The 18241-nt window shown below is 51.5% G+C and overlaps 4 non-coding genes across 4 annotated transcripts; 2 read left to right on the forward strand and 2 right to left on the reverse strand.

The window, feature by feature from the left end:
• Positions 1–3877: 3877 nt before the first annotated feature.
• On the reverse strand, positions 3878–3950 carry TRNAV-AAC (transfer RNA valine (anticodon AAC)). Its single transcript has one exon. It is a non-coding gene; the product is annotated as a tRNA-Val (tRNA).
• Positions 3951–9022: 5072 nt separating this feature from the next.
• On the forward strand, positions 9023–9095 carry TRNAK-CUU (transfer RNA lysine (anticodon CUU)). Its single transcript has one exon. It is a non-coding gene; the product is annotated as a tRNA-Lys (tRNA).
• A 433-nt stretch (positions 9096–9528) lies between these two features.
• On the forward strand, positions 9529–9601 carry TRNAV-AAC (transfer RNA valine (anticodon AAC)). The gene has a single exon. It is a non-coding gene; the product is annotated as a tRNA-Val (tRNA).
• A 1361-nt stretch (positions 9602–10962) lies between these two features.
• On the reverse strand, positions 10963–11035 carry TRNAT-AGU (transfer RNA threonine (anticodon AGU)). The gene has a single exon. It is a non-coding gene; the product is annotated as a tRNA-Thr (tRNA).
• Between the last annotated feature and the right edge of the window lie 7206 nt (positions 11036–18241).

Raw genomic sequence — 18241 nt, forward strand, 5'->3', positions numbered from 1 at the left:
TCCTACAATGTCAGGGGAGTCATTGAAATGTGGTCACTTCTCTAGATACAAAATGGTGGATGTGTCAGGAGTGGGATTTGAACCCACATCTCCATTCAGACACCAGAACACCCAACTGAGGGAAAAGCAGGACCTTGAGTCTGGCATCTTAGACCACTTGGCCATCTTGACACTTGTGTTAATATTTTCAAGTGCAGTTTTCGTACATGTTTGAGTTGCTCGGGGAGGTGGAGGGGGCACCTCTCTTTCCCCACCTAACAGATGCTCTACAGCACAGCTGGGTTTATCTCCACTCACCCTCACTTACCCTTGTGAGGTGTTTTGCAGGGAGCTGACAAGAAGCGGAAGAGGGGAAACCGCTGGCTGGCAGAACTGAGGCTTGGGATTCTCCTGTGCCAGGGAGTCTGTGTCAGTGCCTGGGGATCCTGAGCTGGGTGGCTCCTGGGTTTGTTGGCTCCATACCAGGGGTGTCTCCTCTGCAGGGCTGTGCTTGTTCCTGGGGCTAAAGCTTATCCCTGGGACACACTTTGTGCAGGGACCATTGCTGGTCTTTGTGCCACATTATGTGTCTGGGACGTGGGAGTGAGGAACCTGCCCAAAACAGACAAGTATCCACACAGCACCCCCCGGTTCTGCGTCCCCGGCATCCGGCCCTCCTCCGTCATCCCCACACGCTGCCCTGAGCCTCCCAGCCTGCACCCCCACACGTAGCTTTCTTACAGATGCTGTTTTACCACAACCCTCTCACGCCCAGCCTCGGCCCCCCCAACTCTTTGGAGATGGGCCGCTCTCTATTGTTGTGCGCACTCTTCAGTAAAGAGCTTGTGACTGGACTTTGCTGGTGTTGCCTGTCTCTTTGCGGTCAGTCAACAAACTGAGCCATCTGGGCTAGAGTCCCTGACAGAGGCAACGATTCCCCACTGGCCATGGCAGAGTCTCCCTCTCACACAGTCATGGAGCCTTCTCCCCCTGCTCCTGCCTCCCTCCCCTTCTCTAAGCTCTCAGGATATGTCGACATTACAGAGTTTTCCCTTCTTCTGCAAGAAAATCGAAAGAACAGAGGGTTTCTCTGGCACTGGTGATCCTCATTCTACAAGGAAGAAGCCTTTTTGCAGAAGAGCTCTTTTGGAAAAACGCATGTGAGGTTGGAGAAGAAAGTTCTTCTGGAAGAAGAGGAAAGGGGGAAAAGCCCAGGTGCCCTGGTGGCCATTCCGTCCATAGCAATCCCAGCTTACATGCAAGAGAGCTTCCATTCAGTCTGGACTCTCTCTTTCGGAAAAGCAGATCACTTTTTTAATGCACTTTTGCAGTGTGGACGCTCTCTTCTAGAAGTTTTTTTTTGAAGATCCCTTCCGAAAAAAGCTTCTTCCGAATGAAGCCGAATGAAGCCTGCAGTCCAGACATAGCCTCTGGGTACATCTGCAAAGCACGCTTATTTCAAACACCGCTATTTTTGGACTGATCTGGTTCCAAGCAACCAACCCTGTGTGTGTGTTCAGTAAATCTACATGTGACTAGCTCCATCTAGCAGCCACATGGGCCTTTAGCCAAGGCAGCAGTGACTCTGAGGAAGGGCTGGGGGCTAATCAGATGAACATGAGTGTCCAAGGCCACACAGAAATGGATGAGGGGACGTCACAGACACTAGCACATCAAGAGGTAGAGAGAGGCCCCTGCTGCACTTCCAGACATGCCACAGTCTGGATAGAATCAGGGATTTTCAGCTGTTTAATCTAAGATGCTTGCCACTAAGCTGCTGCCAACAGGCCAGGGGAGGAAGGCCAGGACAAGACCCTTTTAGCCACTGGCTCTGTGCAGGCTGGAGCCTCCTCCTACCAGATCTCTGGGCCTGCTTCCTACAAAGCCTCCAACAGGTGCCTGGCCTGACTCATCCGACTTCCCCAGGCTGGCACCAAGGGGCATTCTCAGCTGATGTCACCCCCTCTGTCAGGTGGGAGTTGGGCTCATCCCAGGCACAGGTCTGGCAGAAGGAGCTGCGCTTACCTGGGCACCAAGGGGAGGTGCAATATCTACTGTTTCTACCTGGCTTTGAACCAGGGACATTTTGTGTGTTAGACAAATGTGATAACCACGACACCACAGAAACACCTGCAAAGAACTTAAATTCTGCTGGACTTAAACTTGGACAAATATTCTGCTACTAACTCTTGGCCAATGCTTTGGGGAAAAGGCCGAGCAAGAGCAGGGAATAAGACACCCGCCCTCCATCCCGCTACTTCTCTAGACCTTTGCTCCCAACACTGGGAAGGTGGCAGTGGCTTGGTGACTCAGGAGGGGAGACCCACGTCACATCCCCTGCATTGCCCCCCTGCAGGGATGGACCTTTGGGGACAGGCCCAGACTCCCCGACCTCTCTCCCAGCTACTGTCACACTCCAGAGCAGAGCAGCCCCCAGGAGTAGGGCTGAGCCATGCAGTGGTGGCAAGGCGAGGGGCAGGAGCTGAGAGTTTACCTGAGACCTCAGGAACCCAGCACAAGGCACCATCCCAGGCCTCTCTCTGACAGGAGCAGAAGGGGAGGGTGTCTCAGGACTTGGGTAGCTTGTTGTCCTGGTTAGGGGTGTGGCCAAAACACAGGCCTCGTTGTGAGCAGGATTTGAACGTGCACGGGGAAACCCTAGTGGATTTCTAGTCCAACACCTTAACCACTCGGCCATCACAACTCTGCAAAAGTCTTCTCCTCTACATAAATGTGGAGAAAAATTCTGTTACTAACTCCTTGGCCAGCTCAGATTGCTGCAGGGCAAAGGAATTCTCACTCCTTAATTCTGTGCCCCCAGGAAGGGACCAGCTCCACAGTCCCAGCGGCTGGGGGAGATGTGCATGTCAGAGCCTCTGCCCATGGGGCTGTAGCCTTCTGTGCCCAGGGAGCCAGACACTGCCAAGGTGGGAAAGCTGGAGGGAAATGGGGAATGGTCGGGAGTCAAAGGTGCTGTCTGGGACCATAGAGTTTTACAGGCCACTGGTGAGGAGGGGACCATGGCTTAGCGAACCCGTTATGGTTTGAAACAAGGGGCTTGCTCTTAAGACGCATCATTGTGATATGAGCACCACGTCCTAAACCTCCGAGCTAGCCGGCCCACAGGTGTCAGTCTCACAAGTGGCCCTTTCAGAAAGGAGCCTTGGGCAGCTGCAGGGACATTGTGGGCTCTGGAAGGAAAAGTGCAGAGGCAGGGGAATTAGCTCAAATGGTAGAGCTCTTGAAGATGTGGGTCCCGAGGCAGCAGAGACCTTTGAAGGGAACGGAGACGTAAGGTCAGAAGGAAGGAGAACAAGTCACCTCTTCCCAGGTGAGATGTGGTGGGAAAACTCCCAGATCCGGTGCAAGCCGAGCTCCAAGGGCTGGTTCCTGCCCTGGTGGCTCCTTGCAGGGCCTGGCTTGAGAAGCGCCAAGGAGCCGTGTGTGGCCAGGAGAAAGGGAGCATAAGGAACGTGGATAAAGGAGCAGGGTGGGGGAGCAGGAACAAGGGAGGGTGGCAAAGCAAGCTGGGGGTGCTGGGTGAGAAGAAAGCCAGGGGAATGGGGTGGCTGGGGTCTGGGCATGAGGCGGGACATTATGTGGCTTTGTGTCCACTTGCACCAAAGGTGACAGCCACACTGCCCCGAAGGTGCACAGCCACGGTAGTGGCACTTCCAGGGTAGGCCCTGGACTGAGTGGCCGCAATGACCTGGTGTCAGGCAAGGCACCACTGAGAAGTCTCAGCCCCCCCCCGTTCTCCTTTCTCAGCCTAACCTGCTGAGCTGTCTCCCACAAGCTCCTGAAAGCCAGCGCACATGCTGCCAAACCCTGCACCAGAGGGCAGGCCCTGGAACTGCCTTGTGGGCACCCAGAGGAACAGCAATAAGAGAAGACCCTCTGTTTCTGCCTGGCTTTGAACCAGGGACCTTTTGCGTGTTAGGCAAATGTGATAACCACTACACCACAGAAACACACTCAAAAATGTTTTCTGCTACTGCACTTAAACTTGGGCAAATATTCGGTTGCTAACCCTTTGGCCAACAGAGATTGCTGCGGGGCAAAGGAATTCTCTGTTGTCTATTTTGTGCCCTCAGGAAGGGACCAAACTGAAGGAGGCCGGGCCCCCACCTGGGGACTCCAACCTAAACCCCTGAGACCAAGGGGTTTACAAGCCAGAGAATCAAAAGTTTGCTCAATTTTGCCCTCCCCCAACCCTGGAGAACCTCAAAGGCAACTCTACAGCCCCAGTGGCTGGGGGAGATGTGCACGTTACAGCCTCTGCCCACTGAGCTGTAGCTTTTTGTGCCCAGGGAGCCAGACACCACCAGGGTGGGAAGGCAGGAGGGAAATGGGGAATGGACGAACTTTGCGAGACAATGGTGTTGTCTGGGACCGTACATAGAACAGTTTAGAGGTGGGTCTGAGTAGGGCACCGTGGCTTAGCTGGCTAAAGCACTTGCCAAATAAACAACAGCACCTGGGTTCAGTTACCATTGGTGCCTTGTTGCAGCTTTTGCTCACATTTACTTATGCCCCTTCTGGGACACAGAAGAGGCCTCCCCTGGCCACCCATGGAACTGCTGGTTCAGGAAAAGGCTGAGTGGAGAGGTGTGTGGGGAAGAATGACATAGGAAAATGTGAGCAAAGGTTACAACAAGGCACCACTGGGAGTTGAACCCAGGATTTTTTGTTAATAAAGCAGGTGCTTTAGCCACCTAAGCCATGGTGCCCTCTTCTGAAATGACTCTTTATGTTTCCAGACAACACTTTTGACTCCCAAAGTGCAGCCGTTCCCCACTTCCCTCCAGCCATCGAGCCCAGGTGGTGTCTGGCTCCCTGGGCACAGAAAGCTACAGCTCCGTGGGCAGGGGTCTTTGGCTTCCTTGCCCATGGGATGCTGTTGCAGGAAGGGCTGCTCAGCAGCGCTGGGGTTCACCTGTCAAGGAAGGGAAGAGTATTTGGGTGCAGACTGGCTAACCTAGTGAGGAGGCTTTAAACTAGGTTTGATGGGGGCAGGTGCCCAAAGCCCAGAGGTGAGTGAACAACATGGACACCTGGGAGATGGGGCAGAAATGGGAGGGAGCAGGGGCTGTAACAGCAGAGATAAAGGAGGGACGCGGGACCACTGGGAAGCAAAATCTAATCTGCGTCTTAGATGCTGGTACAGACACACAGGACTTTGGGTAATAAGCAGGAAGAAGTTGGTATCACAGGGACTTGGTGGGATAATGCACTTTATTGGAATATTGGCACAGAAGGATACAGCTTGCTCTGGATTTGCAGGAAAAAGGGAGGAGGAGTTTCCTTAGATATGAAACATGCGAACACTTGGCCTGAGGCGGAGATGGACACAGGAGTGGACTTGTCGGGAGTCTCTGGGTGAGGTTAAAGGGGTAAAACCCCAGGGTGTTGTCACACTAGGCATCTATTACAGTCACCTCCCCAGGCAGAAGAGGTGCATGAGGCTTCTTAAACAATTAACAGAATCATCCAATGTGAAGCTGGTTTCACTCACACTCAGCCTCACCCACAGCTGGGAGGCAGTTTGCAGGGAGCTGAAAAGAAACTGGCTGGTAAAACCAAGGCTCAGGATGCTTCTGTGTCCAGATGTGCAAACAGCTGGCAGCCAAGTGCTGGTCTGTTCCTGCCCTCCCCAGGCAGGCGAATCCCCCCGCTGGGTGTTACAGGCAGGACTTTGCCTGTCTGGATTTTAGCCAGGGAACTTTTCTATGCCCGGCAAACGTGACACCCCCTGCACTGCAGAAACCAGTCCACTGCCTATTGCAAAGAGGCCCCTAGAAGCACTTAGGTCCCCTTGTTGTCTCTGCCTGTAAAGCAAAGGAAAAAGCAGCCATCTCTCACTGGAGAATGTGGGTATTGATCCCACTGCCTCTCACATGCAAAGCAAGCGCTCTACCACTTGAGCTAATTCCCGTGCGTGGGAGCAAATGCCCTGCCCCACCCACCTTGTTCCAGAGCCCATATGACAAGCGGCTTTGACATTCCCGTTAGGGCAAAAGCCCTTTTCCAGAAATGTTTTTCCGCAAGAGGGCCAGTGTAGACAGCTAAAAACTGTTTTGCACAAAAAGTCGCGATGGTGAAAATGGCGATCGGGGCTTTCTTGCACAAAACCACGTCTAGATTGGCATGGACACTTTTCCATAAAAGCATTTGTGGAAAATCGTGCCAGTCTAGATGCAGCCCTGGGCTTTTAGAACTCAGACGTGCACCTAACACCAGCATTTGCTATTGAAGGGTCTGAACAACTTCTGTAGAGAGACAGACCGAGTAAGGAGCATCCTTGCCAACTGTCTCAGAGAGCAAAGAAAGATAAGTTTTTTGTCAGTAAGAGGAAACTATCACCCCAAGTGGGACTTAAACACATAACCCCTGACTGAGGACGCCTCTGCCTTGTCCATTAGGGCAAAGGAGAACACAGAAAACACTCCCAGAGACAGAAATTCACCCTTCTAAATGTCCCTTCTTCAACTAAATGTCCCTTCTTCAACTTTTAGCTCCTGATTAAGCCTCTCTGAAAATCAGCTTTCCATGGGTATCTGTAGCTGGCTCCCAGTCATTGGCCGTGACGTCTCACCTCCCTCCTGAAATCAGGGAAGTGTTTCCCACCGCTGCAGCCTCCTGAGGCTCTATGACCCTGTCTGTACAGCAGGGACAGCAACACTCACAGCCCCACAGGAGGGCCCCTGGCCTAGCAATGTGGCCCCCCTGAGCAGCCTCTGATGTTCCCTGTGTGAGCCCCAGAACCAGCCCTGAGTGAGGGGGGCAGGGAGAGCAGCTCACACATGCCAAGGGGCTGGCCAGGGGCAGGACATGAGCCTGCAAGGCACCAGTGACATCACAAGGAACTTTTGCAGCACCTCAGCTCATTGGTTGGGAGGCAGTGACCTCACAGAGGGGCCATGACAACAGCCAGGTGGGACAGGCTGCAGGGCTGGGGCATCTCAGAGACCCCCATGGCCTGGCTGCCTGGAATCTCCTTTGTGAGGTTTCCCCTTGAGGGCAGAAGGAATTGAGGGTCCCAGCTGGGAGTGTCTCTGTGGAGATTTCCCCTTTCCCCAGGCTGCAGTGGGAGGGGCTGGGGCAGGCAGGGGTACAGGAGGGGCTGGCACTGAACTTCTGGGAGAAGCAACAGAGAGGGTCATTAACACCCAACAACAATGGGATTCAAACCCATGCGTGCAGAGCACAACACATTAGCAGTTCAGCCCCTTAACCACTTGGCCACCTCAACTGAATGATAAAAATTTATTTCAAGCCACCTGAAGTCAGCACTTCAGGGAACCTTTGTGCCACTCGCTGGCTGGCCAGGGACACCCAGGGCTGGAAGGTTTTGCCTTTTCACAATGTTCCCTGGGCTGTTGTACAAAGCTCAGTGCTCGTAACAAACCCAGACACCCCCTGGCTACATCTACCCTGCAGACTTCTTGCTCAAGAACTGTTTTGCAAGAATTCTTGTGCAAAAGGTCTTGCGCAACAGTGTCTCCGCACTGCCATGTGCTGTTGCACAAGAGAAGTGCTTTTCTGCAAGAGTGCACATGGCAGTGTGGACGCTCTCCTTCCAAGAAAGCTCTGATGGCCATTTTAGCCATTTCTTGAGCAAGTGGCCCTTTCAGAACGGAGCCTTGGGCAGCCGCATGGATGTTGTGGGCTCTGGAACAAGGTGGGTGGGGCAGTAGAGACTTTCATATTCAGAAGAATTAGCTCAAGTGGTAGAGCGCTCACTTAGCATATGAGAGGCAGTGGGAGGATTGATACCCACATTCTCCAACTACAGCTCAGTTTTCATCCCCTATTTTGACTCAGCTCAGTGGCCCCTCCCTCTTCCTACCTGCTTTCCCAAAAGAGACAGACCTGGCTCCCCTTTCTTTTCTCCCAGCAATTGCCATGCTGCAAAGCAGAGAGTGGAGATATGAAGCTCAGCAGTCCATTGGTTTCTGTGGTGCAATGGAAATCATGTTGGACTTTTAAGCTCCACTGGTTAATGTGAGCCCAGCTAGACATTCAAAGGTTGTGGGTTCAAGTGTCACTTTAGCTACTTTCTCATTTCCAGGGCACCTTTTACAGAGCAGGCAATCCTTAAGCTGACACTGGGGTGGGCTTGAGTCCAGACAGTTCCCAGCAGACCCCAGTGAGGGTGTCCTCTTCCCTCCTGCCTTCCAGCCCTGGTGGGGTCTGGCCCCCTGGGCACAGAATGCTACAGCTCCATCTGTTTATGAAGCAGGTGCTTTAGCCAACTAAGCTCTTTATGTTTCCAGGCAACACTTTTGATTCCCAAAGTGCAGCCATTCCCCACTTCCCTCCAGCCATCGAGCCCAGGCGGTGTCTGGCCCCCTGGGCACAGAGAGCTACAGCTCCATGGGCAGGGGGCTTTGGCTTCCTTGCCCATTGGATGCTGTTGCAGGAAGGGCTGCTCAGCAGCGCTGGGATTCACCTGTCGAGGAAGGGAAGAGTATTTGGGTGCAGACTGGCTAACCTAGTGAGGAGGCTTTAAACTAGGTTTGATGGGGGCAGGTGCCCAAAGCCCAGAGGTAAGTGAACAACATAGACACCTGGGGGATACCAGGACACAGGCAGGAGAAGATGGGAGTGAATCCTGCTACCTCTGCCATGGCTTGGGCCAGGATGGCTGGGGTCTAGCAGCTTTTCACCCCAGCTTTGTGGGAGGCCAAGTAGGAAGGGGCCTCTGGAGGCTCATAGCCCCCTGGCCTGCTGTGTCTGTGGAAAGGGGGGAACAGGACACGTACCTCTCACTGGGGAAAAGGGCGCATGGATCCCACTTGTTCCTGCAGAAAATGAAACAGGTTGAGCATTTTGCAGAGAACGGACCAGTCCCTGGAGAGATGGAAATGGGGCCATTCCTTGTGGGGAAAGAAGTGGGTGTGTCGGGAGTGGGGTTCGAGTTCAAACCTCTCCACAGACCAGAACCCCACATTAGGGGCAAGTAAGATCCTCGAGTCAGGCAGTGGAGAACACTTGGCTCCTGTTACACTGAGATGGGATATTAGGAAACTTTTCCCACACAGCCTGGCTAGCTCAGTTGGTAGAGCATGAGACTCTTAATCTCAGGGTCATGGGTTCAAGCCCCATGCTGGGTGGTGCTCTTCCTTAACTTACATTCTCAGCCTGTGAGCAATTGGCTCTCAGTTTTCACCAGGGTTTTAGAAAGAAAAAGTCTAGTCCTGGGGTCCAGCTTTAGTAGAACTAAAGAGAGAACCAACTGCAATTTCCATCTTCTGAGGAGAAGGGAAGAGGATTTTCTTCTCCTCAGTTCTAGCCACATCAGCCCAAGGGGGAGAAAAAATAACCCTCCGCCCGCTGATTGTCCCCCGTTAGCTTCTGTAGCTTCACCTCCTTCCACAGCAGCTCCAGCTTTGAGCTACAGATCTCAAGGGGCTGGTGAGGAAATTTGGTGCTTCCCTGAGAACAAGAGGTGGAGTGTTCACAAGGAGCATCCCCCTCCCCTGCAGAGCAGGGTGTTAGAAAGAGCCAGGAACAGAACAGTCAGCCAAGTTCCATCCCTTGAAATGTGTTTCTGTGGTGTAGTGGTTATCATGTTTGCCTAACATGCAAAAGGTCCCTGGTTCAAAGCCAGGCAGAAACACAGGGTCTTCTCTTACTGCGGTGCCCAAGTAACTGCAGCTGCTGCTGACTAGCCTGTTGATAAGCCCAACGCTCATGTGACGGGGGGTAACGTCAGCTGATAATGCCCCTGGGTGCCAACCTGGGGAAGCCAGATAAATTAGGGCAGGCAGCTGCTTGTGCCTTGGCCTCCCCTGCCCTGGGAGGCTGGTTCATTGGGCTGGCTCTGCCTGCTGCCTCCCTTGTGTGACTTGCCCAGTGTAACAGGCCAAATGTCGGAAAAGCCTCTTCCAAAAAAAAAAAAAAAAAGCAGAAGAAAAAGCTGCACAAACTGGGGTTTGAAGTTTGTGTAGCTTTTCCCAGAAGAGCAGTGTAGGGCAGACACAGCCTGAGTGTTGCTCAGCACTGGTAGGAGACAGGGAGGGATAAAACGTTCTAATGGCACCTGAAGCCTTTCAGAACAACGCCCAGCCCCAGCCACAAGAACCAGCCCTTCCCTCCATCCTCACTGGGGTCTGCTGGGAACTGTCTGGACTCAAGCCCACCCCAGTTTCACCCTAAGGATTGCCTGTTCTGTAAAAGTTGCGCCCTGGAAATGAGAAAGCAGCTAAAGTGAGACTCATGGGACTTGAACCCACAAACTTTGAACGTCTAGCTGGGCTCACATGAATCACTGCAGCTTAAAAGAGTGATAGAAAAGAAGCCATGTTAGTCTAGAGTAGCTGAAACAAAATACAGAAAAAAACCAGTTTCTTGCCATTTCAACCAGAAAGGACATTATCTCAATGACTTAATTACCTGCCTCCTGCTTCAAAAGCCTTTTAAAACTGTACTTTAAAGGGAATCCTCTGAACTGTTATTCATGCTAAAATTCGACACTTTACAGCGGGGTCCTAACAAAGACTCTAGTTATCTTACCCATTACAAAGATAGCTTCCCCAATTATCACCTCTAATATCATTAGCTCACAGACATTTACCTTCCCCCCCGCATCCCCGTTCTGTTCTGAAATTTGATTTGTCCTTTTCATATGTGTTCGGTTTTTTTAATTGTATCCTTTGCTACATATGGTTGTGACAATTTTCTTCCACTATTTGATCTGAGGAAGTGGGTCTGGCCCACGAAAGCTCATCATCTAATAAACCAACTTGTTAGTCTTTAAAGTGCTACACAGACCTGTATTTTGTTGCAGCTTAAAAGTCCAACATGCTTTCCATTGCACCACAGAGCCTGCTATCTCCACTCTCTGCTTTGCAGCACCGCAATTGCTGGTGGCAAGGAAAGGGGAGCCAGGTCTGTCTCTTTTGGGAGAGCAGGTAGGAAGAGGGAGGGGGCCACTGAGCCCCTGACAGTGAAAATAAGGGATAAGAACTGAGCCGCAGTTGGAGAATGTGGGCATCGATCCCACTGCCTCTTGCACACTAAGCAAGCGCTCTACCACTTGAGCTAATTCCCCTGCTGCATTTACAGAGGCCTTCTTGGAGGCTCTTCCCTTCTCCACAGGGACGTCTGTCATCTAGGTCAGTTAGTCGTGGGAAAGGAGAAGGCTCCGAAAAGGCCTCAAGGGCAACTCTCAAGGAGACTCCCTGCAGCAAAGCCATGGGGGGGCTCTGAGATGGCCCCTGCCCTGCAGCCTGTCCCACCTGGCCATTGTCATGGACTCTCTGTGAGGTCATTGCCACCCAACCTCCATTAGCCAATAAGCTGAGGGGCTGCAAAAGGCCCTTGTGATGTCACTGCCACACCCACCCCTGCCCTCCAGGGCTAATGTCCTGCCCCAGGCAGCCCCTTTGCATGGCTGAGCTGCTCCCAGGGGTGAATCATAGAATCATAGATCACCAATAGCCTGTACTCGGACAATGAAGGAGAAATTCCTTTGATGCTGACCTCCACTGATATAGAATCATAGAATCATAGGACTGGAAGGGACCTCGAGAGGTCATCGAGTCCAGCCCCCCGCCCTCAAGGCAGGACCAAGCTCCACCTACACCATCCCTGACAGATGTCTATCTAACCTGTTCTTAAATATCTCCAGAGAGGGAGATTCCACCACCTCCCTTGGCAATTTATTCCAATATTTGACCACCCTGACAGTTAGGAATTTTTTCCTAATGTCCAATCTAAACCTCCCCTGCTGCACTTTAAGCCCATTACTCCTTGTCCTGTCCTCAGAAACCAAGAGGAACAAATTTTCTCCTTCCTCCTTGAGACATCCTTTTAGATATTTGAAAACCGCTATCATGTCCCCCCTTAATCTTCTTTTTTCCAAACTAAACAAGCCCAGTTCATGAAGCCTGGCTTCATAGGTCATGTTCTCTAAACCTTTAATCATTCTTGTCGCTCTTCTCTGGACCCTTTCCAATTTCTCCACATCTTTCTTGAATTGTGGCGCCCAGAACTGGACACAGTACTCCAGCTGAGGCCTAACTAGTGCAGAGTAGAGCGGCAGAATGACTTCACGAGTTTTGCTTACAACACACCTGTTGATACAACCTAGAATCATATTTGCTTTTTTTGCAACAGCATCACACTGTTGACTCATATTCAACTTGTGGTCCATTATGACCCCTAGATCCCTTTCCGCCATGCTCCTTCCTAGACAGTCGCTTCCCATCTTGTATGTATGGAACTGATTGTTCCTTCCTAAGTGGAGCACTTTGCATTTCTCTTTATTAAACCTCATCCTGTTTACCTCTGACCATTTCTCTAACTTGCTAAGGTCATTTTGAATTATGTCCCTATCCTCCAAAGAAGTCGCAACCCCACCCAGTTTGGTATCATCTGCAAACTTAATAAGCGCACTCTCTATCCCAATATCTACATCATTGATGAAGATATTGAATAGTACGGGTCCCAAAACAGACCCTTGAGGAACTCCACTTGTTATCCCTTTCCAGCAGGATTTAGAACCGTTAACAACAACTCTCTGACTACCGTTATCCAGCCAATTATGCACCCACCTTATCGTGGCCCTATCTAAGTTATATTTGCCTAGTTTATCAATAAGAATATCATGCGAGACCGTATCAAATGCCTTACTAAAGTCTAGGTATATGACATCCACCGCTTCTCCCTTATCCACAAGGCTCGTTATCTTATCAAAGAAAGCTATCAGATTAGTTTGGCATGACTTGTTCTTCACAAACCCATGCTGGCTATTCCCTATCACTTTATTACTTTCCAAGTGTTTGCATATGATTTCCTTAATTACCTGCTCCATTATCTTCCCTGGGACAGACGTTAAACTGACCGGTCTATAATTTCCTGGGTTGTTCTTATTCCCCTTTTTATAGATGGGCACAATATTTGCCCTTTTCCAGTCTTCTGGAATCTCCCCTGTCTGCCATGATTTTTCAAAGATCATAGCTAAAGGCTCAGATACCTCCTCTATCAGCTCCTTGAGTATCCTGGGATGCATTTCATCAGGACCTGGTGACTTGCTGACATCTAACTTTCCTAAGTGATTTTTAACTTGTTCTTTGTGTATCCTATCTTCTAAACTTACCCTCTCTCTGCTTGTATTCACTACGTTAGGCACACCTCCAGACTTCTCCGTGAAGACCAAAACAAAGAAGTCATTGAGCATCTCCGCCATTTCCAAGTTCCCTGTTACTGCTTCTCCCTCCTCACTAAGCAGTGGGCCTACCCTGTCCTTGGTCTTCCTCTTGCTTTTAATGTATTTATAAAAGGTCTTCTTGTTTCCCTTTATGCCTGTAGCTAGTTTGATCTCATGTTGTGCCTTTGCCTTTCTAATCTTGCCCCTGCATTCCCGTGTTGCTTGCTTATATTCATCCTTTGTTAGTTGTCCTAGTTTCCATTTTTTATATGACTCCTTTTTTATTTTGAGATCGTGCAAGATCTCCTTGTTAAGCCAAGCTGGTCTTTTGCCATATTTTCTATCTTTCCTACACAGCGGAATTGTTTGCTTTTGGGCCCTTAACAACGTCCCTTTGAAATACTTCCAACTCTCCTCAGTTGTTTTTCCCTTCAGTCTTGCTTCCCATGGGACCTTACCTACAAGTTCTCTGAGCTTATCAAAATCTGCCTTCCTGAAATCCATTACCTCAGTTGTGCTGGTCTCCCTTCTACCTTTCCTTAAGATCATGAACTCTATTATTTCGTGATCACTGTCCCCTATACTGTCTTCCACTTTCAAGTTCTCAACTAGTTCCTCCCTATTTGTTAAAACCAAATCCAGAACAGCTTCTCCTCTGGTAGCTTTTTCAACCTTCTGAAACAGAAAGTTGTCTCCAATGCAGTCCAGAAACTTATTGGATAGCCTGTGCCTCGCTGTGTTAGTTTCCCAACATATGTCTGGATAGTTAAAGTCCCCCATCACCACCAAATCTTGGGCTTTGGATAGTTTTGTTAATTGTTTAAAAAAGGCCTCATCCACCTCTTCCACCTGGCTAGGTGGCCTGTAGTAGACTCCTAGCATGATATCACCCTCGTTTTTTACCCCTTTTAGCTTAACCCAGAGACTCTCTACACAGCTATCTCCTACGTTCATCTCCACTTCAGTCCAAGTGTGTACATTTTTAATGTACAAGGCAACCCCTCCTCCCTTTTTTCCCTGTCTGTCCTTCCTGAGCAAGCCGTACCCTTCCATACCAACATTCCAATCATGCGTCCCATCCCACCAGGTTTCTGTAATACCAATGATATCATAGTTGTATTTATTGGTTAGCAATTCCAGTTCTTCCTGCTTATTACCCATACTTCTTGCATTTGTATATAGGCATCTAAGATACTGATTTGATCTTGCCTCCCTGTTGTTCCCTGACCCTCCTTTCTCCTTGCCATTATAGGCCGTAGTCCCCCCCATTTCCAACCCATCTCCCAGTCCCGCACATGCAGCACTTACCTGTGGGCTTTGCTCACCTGCCCCCAACAAACCTAGTTTAAAGCCCTCCTCACAAGGTTAGCCAGTCTGTGTCCAAACAAGGCCTTCCCTCTCCTGGAAAGGTGAACTCCATCTCCACCAAGCAGTCCTTCCTGGAAGAGCACCCCGTGATCAAGGAAGCCGAATCCCTCTTGGCGACACCATCGTCGCAGTCAGGCATTCACCTCTAGGATGCACCTCTCTCTGCCCGGGCCCCTACCTTTGACAGGAAGGATAGAAGAAAATACCACCTGCGCTCCAAACTCCTTCACCCGTACTCCCAAAGCCCTGTAGTCACACTTGATCCGCTCAGTGTCACACCTGGCAGTATCATTTGTGCCCACGTGGATGAGTAGCATGGGGTAGTAGTCAGAGGGCCGGATAATCCTCGACAATGCCTCCGTAACATCTCGGATACGGGCCCCTGGCAGACAGCATACCTCTCGAGATGAGCTGTCAGGGCGACAGATGGGTGCCTCCGTTCCCCTCAGAAGAGAGTCTCCAACCACCACTACCCTACGTTTCCTCCTCGCAGTGGTGGCAGGAGACTGCTCAACCTTGGTGGTGCAAGGCCTGGTCTCCTCCACTGTGGGGGGTGACTCCTTGTCTCCTGCTGAAAGTAAAGTGTAACGGTTATGTAACAACACAGTGGGAGGGTTAGGAGCAGGGGTGGAACACTGCCTGCTGCCGGAAGTAACCAGCTGCCAGTTCTCACCCTGCACCACTGCCTCCTCCATAAGTGGCTGGTCAACAGTCCCACATCCTAGGACAGTGACCTCCGTGGACTCCACAGGAATACTGTCCAGGAATTCCTCATGGCTTCGAATGCTCCTCAGCCTGGCCACCTCCTCCTGTAGCTCTCCCACCTGCTGCCTGAGAGATTCCATCAGCAGGCACCTTTCACAACGGTTGTCTCCCCCAGCCTGGAGATCACTCAGTGGGAATTGCAAGCCACAAATACAGCAAGACCACACCAGGACCTGGGTAGAGGCATCCATGCTCAGGTTCTCTGTCTGGATACAGGCACAGGTGGAGGAGACAGGAGAAGTACTGGCACAAGCGCTTCGGGTCTTCATCACCATCAGTCACTCCCTGTGCTCAACTCCCTCTTCAACTCCCCTGTCTGCAGTCCCCTGTCTGCTTCGCAATCTGAGTTCAAATCTCAGTGGGACCTACTAAGACTGAGCTGGTTGTTACAAGGTTCAGGTGCTTTGGCTTCTATACCCTGAGGTTCACTGGAGAAAATTTTGTTCCTCTTGCTGGGTGTCTGAGGCCACTGGAGCTCCATCTCCAGACGGAGCAGGCCGGCGGGAAGGGCCTGATGCCATCACAGCTGCAGGGCAGGTCACCCACCTGACTCCTGAGCTCAGCCCGTGCTCAGAGGGGGAATTGGGGGAAGGGTCCTGAGTCCTGGCTGCCAGCCACGCACCTTGGCACAAAGACCAATGGCCCCTGCACAAAGTGCATTGTGGGAATAAGAGTTGGGGCAGCAGGAAAGGGGCCAGCCCCTCAGTACCAGGGCACGGGCAGGAGAAGATGGGAGTGAATCCTGCTACCTCTGCCATGGCTATAACGTCCCTGCGGCTGCCTAAGGCTTCTTTCTGAAAGGGCCACTTGTGAAACTGATACCTGTGGGCCGGCAAGGTCGGAGGTTTAGGACGTGATGCTCATATCACACAGACACATCTTAAGAGCAAGCCCCTTATTTCAAACCATAACGGGCTCACTATTCCGACGTCCCTGCAAACCTCATGGCGCGAGGAGTGAGGGATCAGAACTGTGATTTACTTGGAAACAAGTGCTGTGTAGCCAGTGCCAAAATACAAAATAAGCTATTTCAAAATTGACTTGAAATAAGCTACCCAATTGCATCGCTTATTCTGAGCTATGGGATGCACCCTAGTGAGTTAGAGCCCAGCTCTGCCCCCAGCTTCCTGCCCACCCACAATGAGCTGAGGTGCTGCAAAAGTTCCTTGTAAGGGGGATTTTTCCCATCAGTGGAGAATGTGGGTAACAATCCCACTGCCTCTCACATGCTAAGCAAGTGCTCTACCACTTGAGCTAATTCTCCTACTGTAGTAACAAAGCCCCTCTTGGAGGCTCTTCCCTTCTCCACAGGAACGTCTCTCTTCTAGGTCAGTTAGTCGTGGGAAAGGAGAAGGCTCCAAGGAGGCTCCTCCTCACACTTGTGCTTGTGACCCTCATTCTCTCTCTGGCCTCAAGGGCAGATCTCCAGAAGGAGACTCCCTGCAGCAAAGCCATGCGGGGCTCTGAGATGGCCCCTGCCCTGCAGCCTGTCCCACCTGGCCACTGTCATGGACTCTCTGTGAGGTCATCACCTCCCAACCTCCTTTAGCCAATAAGCTGAGGGGCTGCAAAAGGCCCTTGTGATGTCACTGCCACACCCACCCCTGCCCTCCAGGGCTAATGTCCTGCCCCAGGCAGCCCCTTTGCCTGGCTGAGCTGCTCCCAGGGGTGAAAGTGACACATTTCTTACAGGGACTGTTCTATTGGGCACCACCCCTTGGGCAGGGGTGAGGGTTAAGGCAGGAAGTCTGAGGAGGGGTTGTGATAGGATAGTACCTGTCAGAAATTAAAGTGTGGAGTGGAGTGTGCGAGGCTCAAGGCAGGGATTTGGGGATTGTGTGTTGGGGGTGGGGCTCAGGACAGGGATGAGGATGTGGAAGGGTAGAGAAGTCAGGGCACAGGATTAGGGATGTGGGGGGTTTGGGGCTGGGATTGTGTATGTGTGTTGAGGGGATCAATGGGACTAGATTCCCAGCTCCCTCTGCTCTGGGTTCCCTGAGGCCCTTTAACACACAAGGGCTTTCTCTGCAGCGCACTGAGGAGTGGAACCCCTGAGCCAGTGATGCCGCTTTGCCCAGGTAGGCAGGGACAGAAGGCAGGCCAGGTGCCCAGTAACACCAGACAGATGTGCACATCTGCATGTGAGCAGCAGCTGTTGTGGGGCTCTAGAAATCTCCCCCTAGATCTAATTCCCCACGTGCCAGGCACCAGTCAAAGCCAGGGTTCCAGGGTCTCAAGCGGAGCACTGCGGGGGGCGGATACGTGTCTATTTGAGGCAGGTTCCTCACTCCCACGTCCCAGACACGTACGGTGGCACAAAGACCAATGGTCCCTGCACAAAGTGTGTCCCAGGGATAAGCGTTAGCCCCGGGAACAAGCATCGCCCTGCAGAGGAGACACCCCTGGTCTGGAGCCAACAAGCGCAGGAGCCGCACAACTCAGGATCCTTAAGGGCAGTGACACAGACTCCCTGGCACAGGAGAATCCCAGGCCTCAGTTCTGCCACCCAGCGGTTTCCCCTCTTCCGCTTCTTGTCAGCTCCCTGCAAAACACCTCACAAGGGCGACTGTGGATAAACCCAGCTGGGCTGTAGAGCGGCTGTTCGGTGGGGAAAGAGAGGTGCTCCTGCCGCCTCCCTGAGCAACTCACACATGTAAGAATACTGCATTTGACGTGTTTGTATGGGTGTCAGGATTGCGGAGTGGTCTAAGGTGCCAGACTCAAGGACCTGTCTTTCTGTTTGTTGGGTGTTCTGGTCTCCAAATGGCAGCGTGGGTTCCAATCCCACTCCTGGCACATCCTCTGTTTTATATTTAGAGAGGTGACCTCATTTCCCCATCTCCCCTGACGTTGTAGGAGCCCTTCCTCAGCATTTCTCTTAGGCTGCATCTACACAGCAGTGTTATTTGGGCATAACGGCCATTACACTGCAATAACAATGGGAGCGTCTACACAGCAATTCCATTATTCCGA

Source organism: Pelodiscus sinensis, chromosome 19 (assembly GCF_052426305.1).
Source record: "Pelodiscus sinensis isolate ZL-2025 chromosome 19, ASM5242630v1, whole genome shotgun sequence".
Classification (NCBI taxonomy): Eukaryota; Metazoa; Chordata; order Testudines; family Trionychidae; genus Pelodiscus; species Pelodiscus sinensis.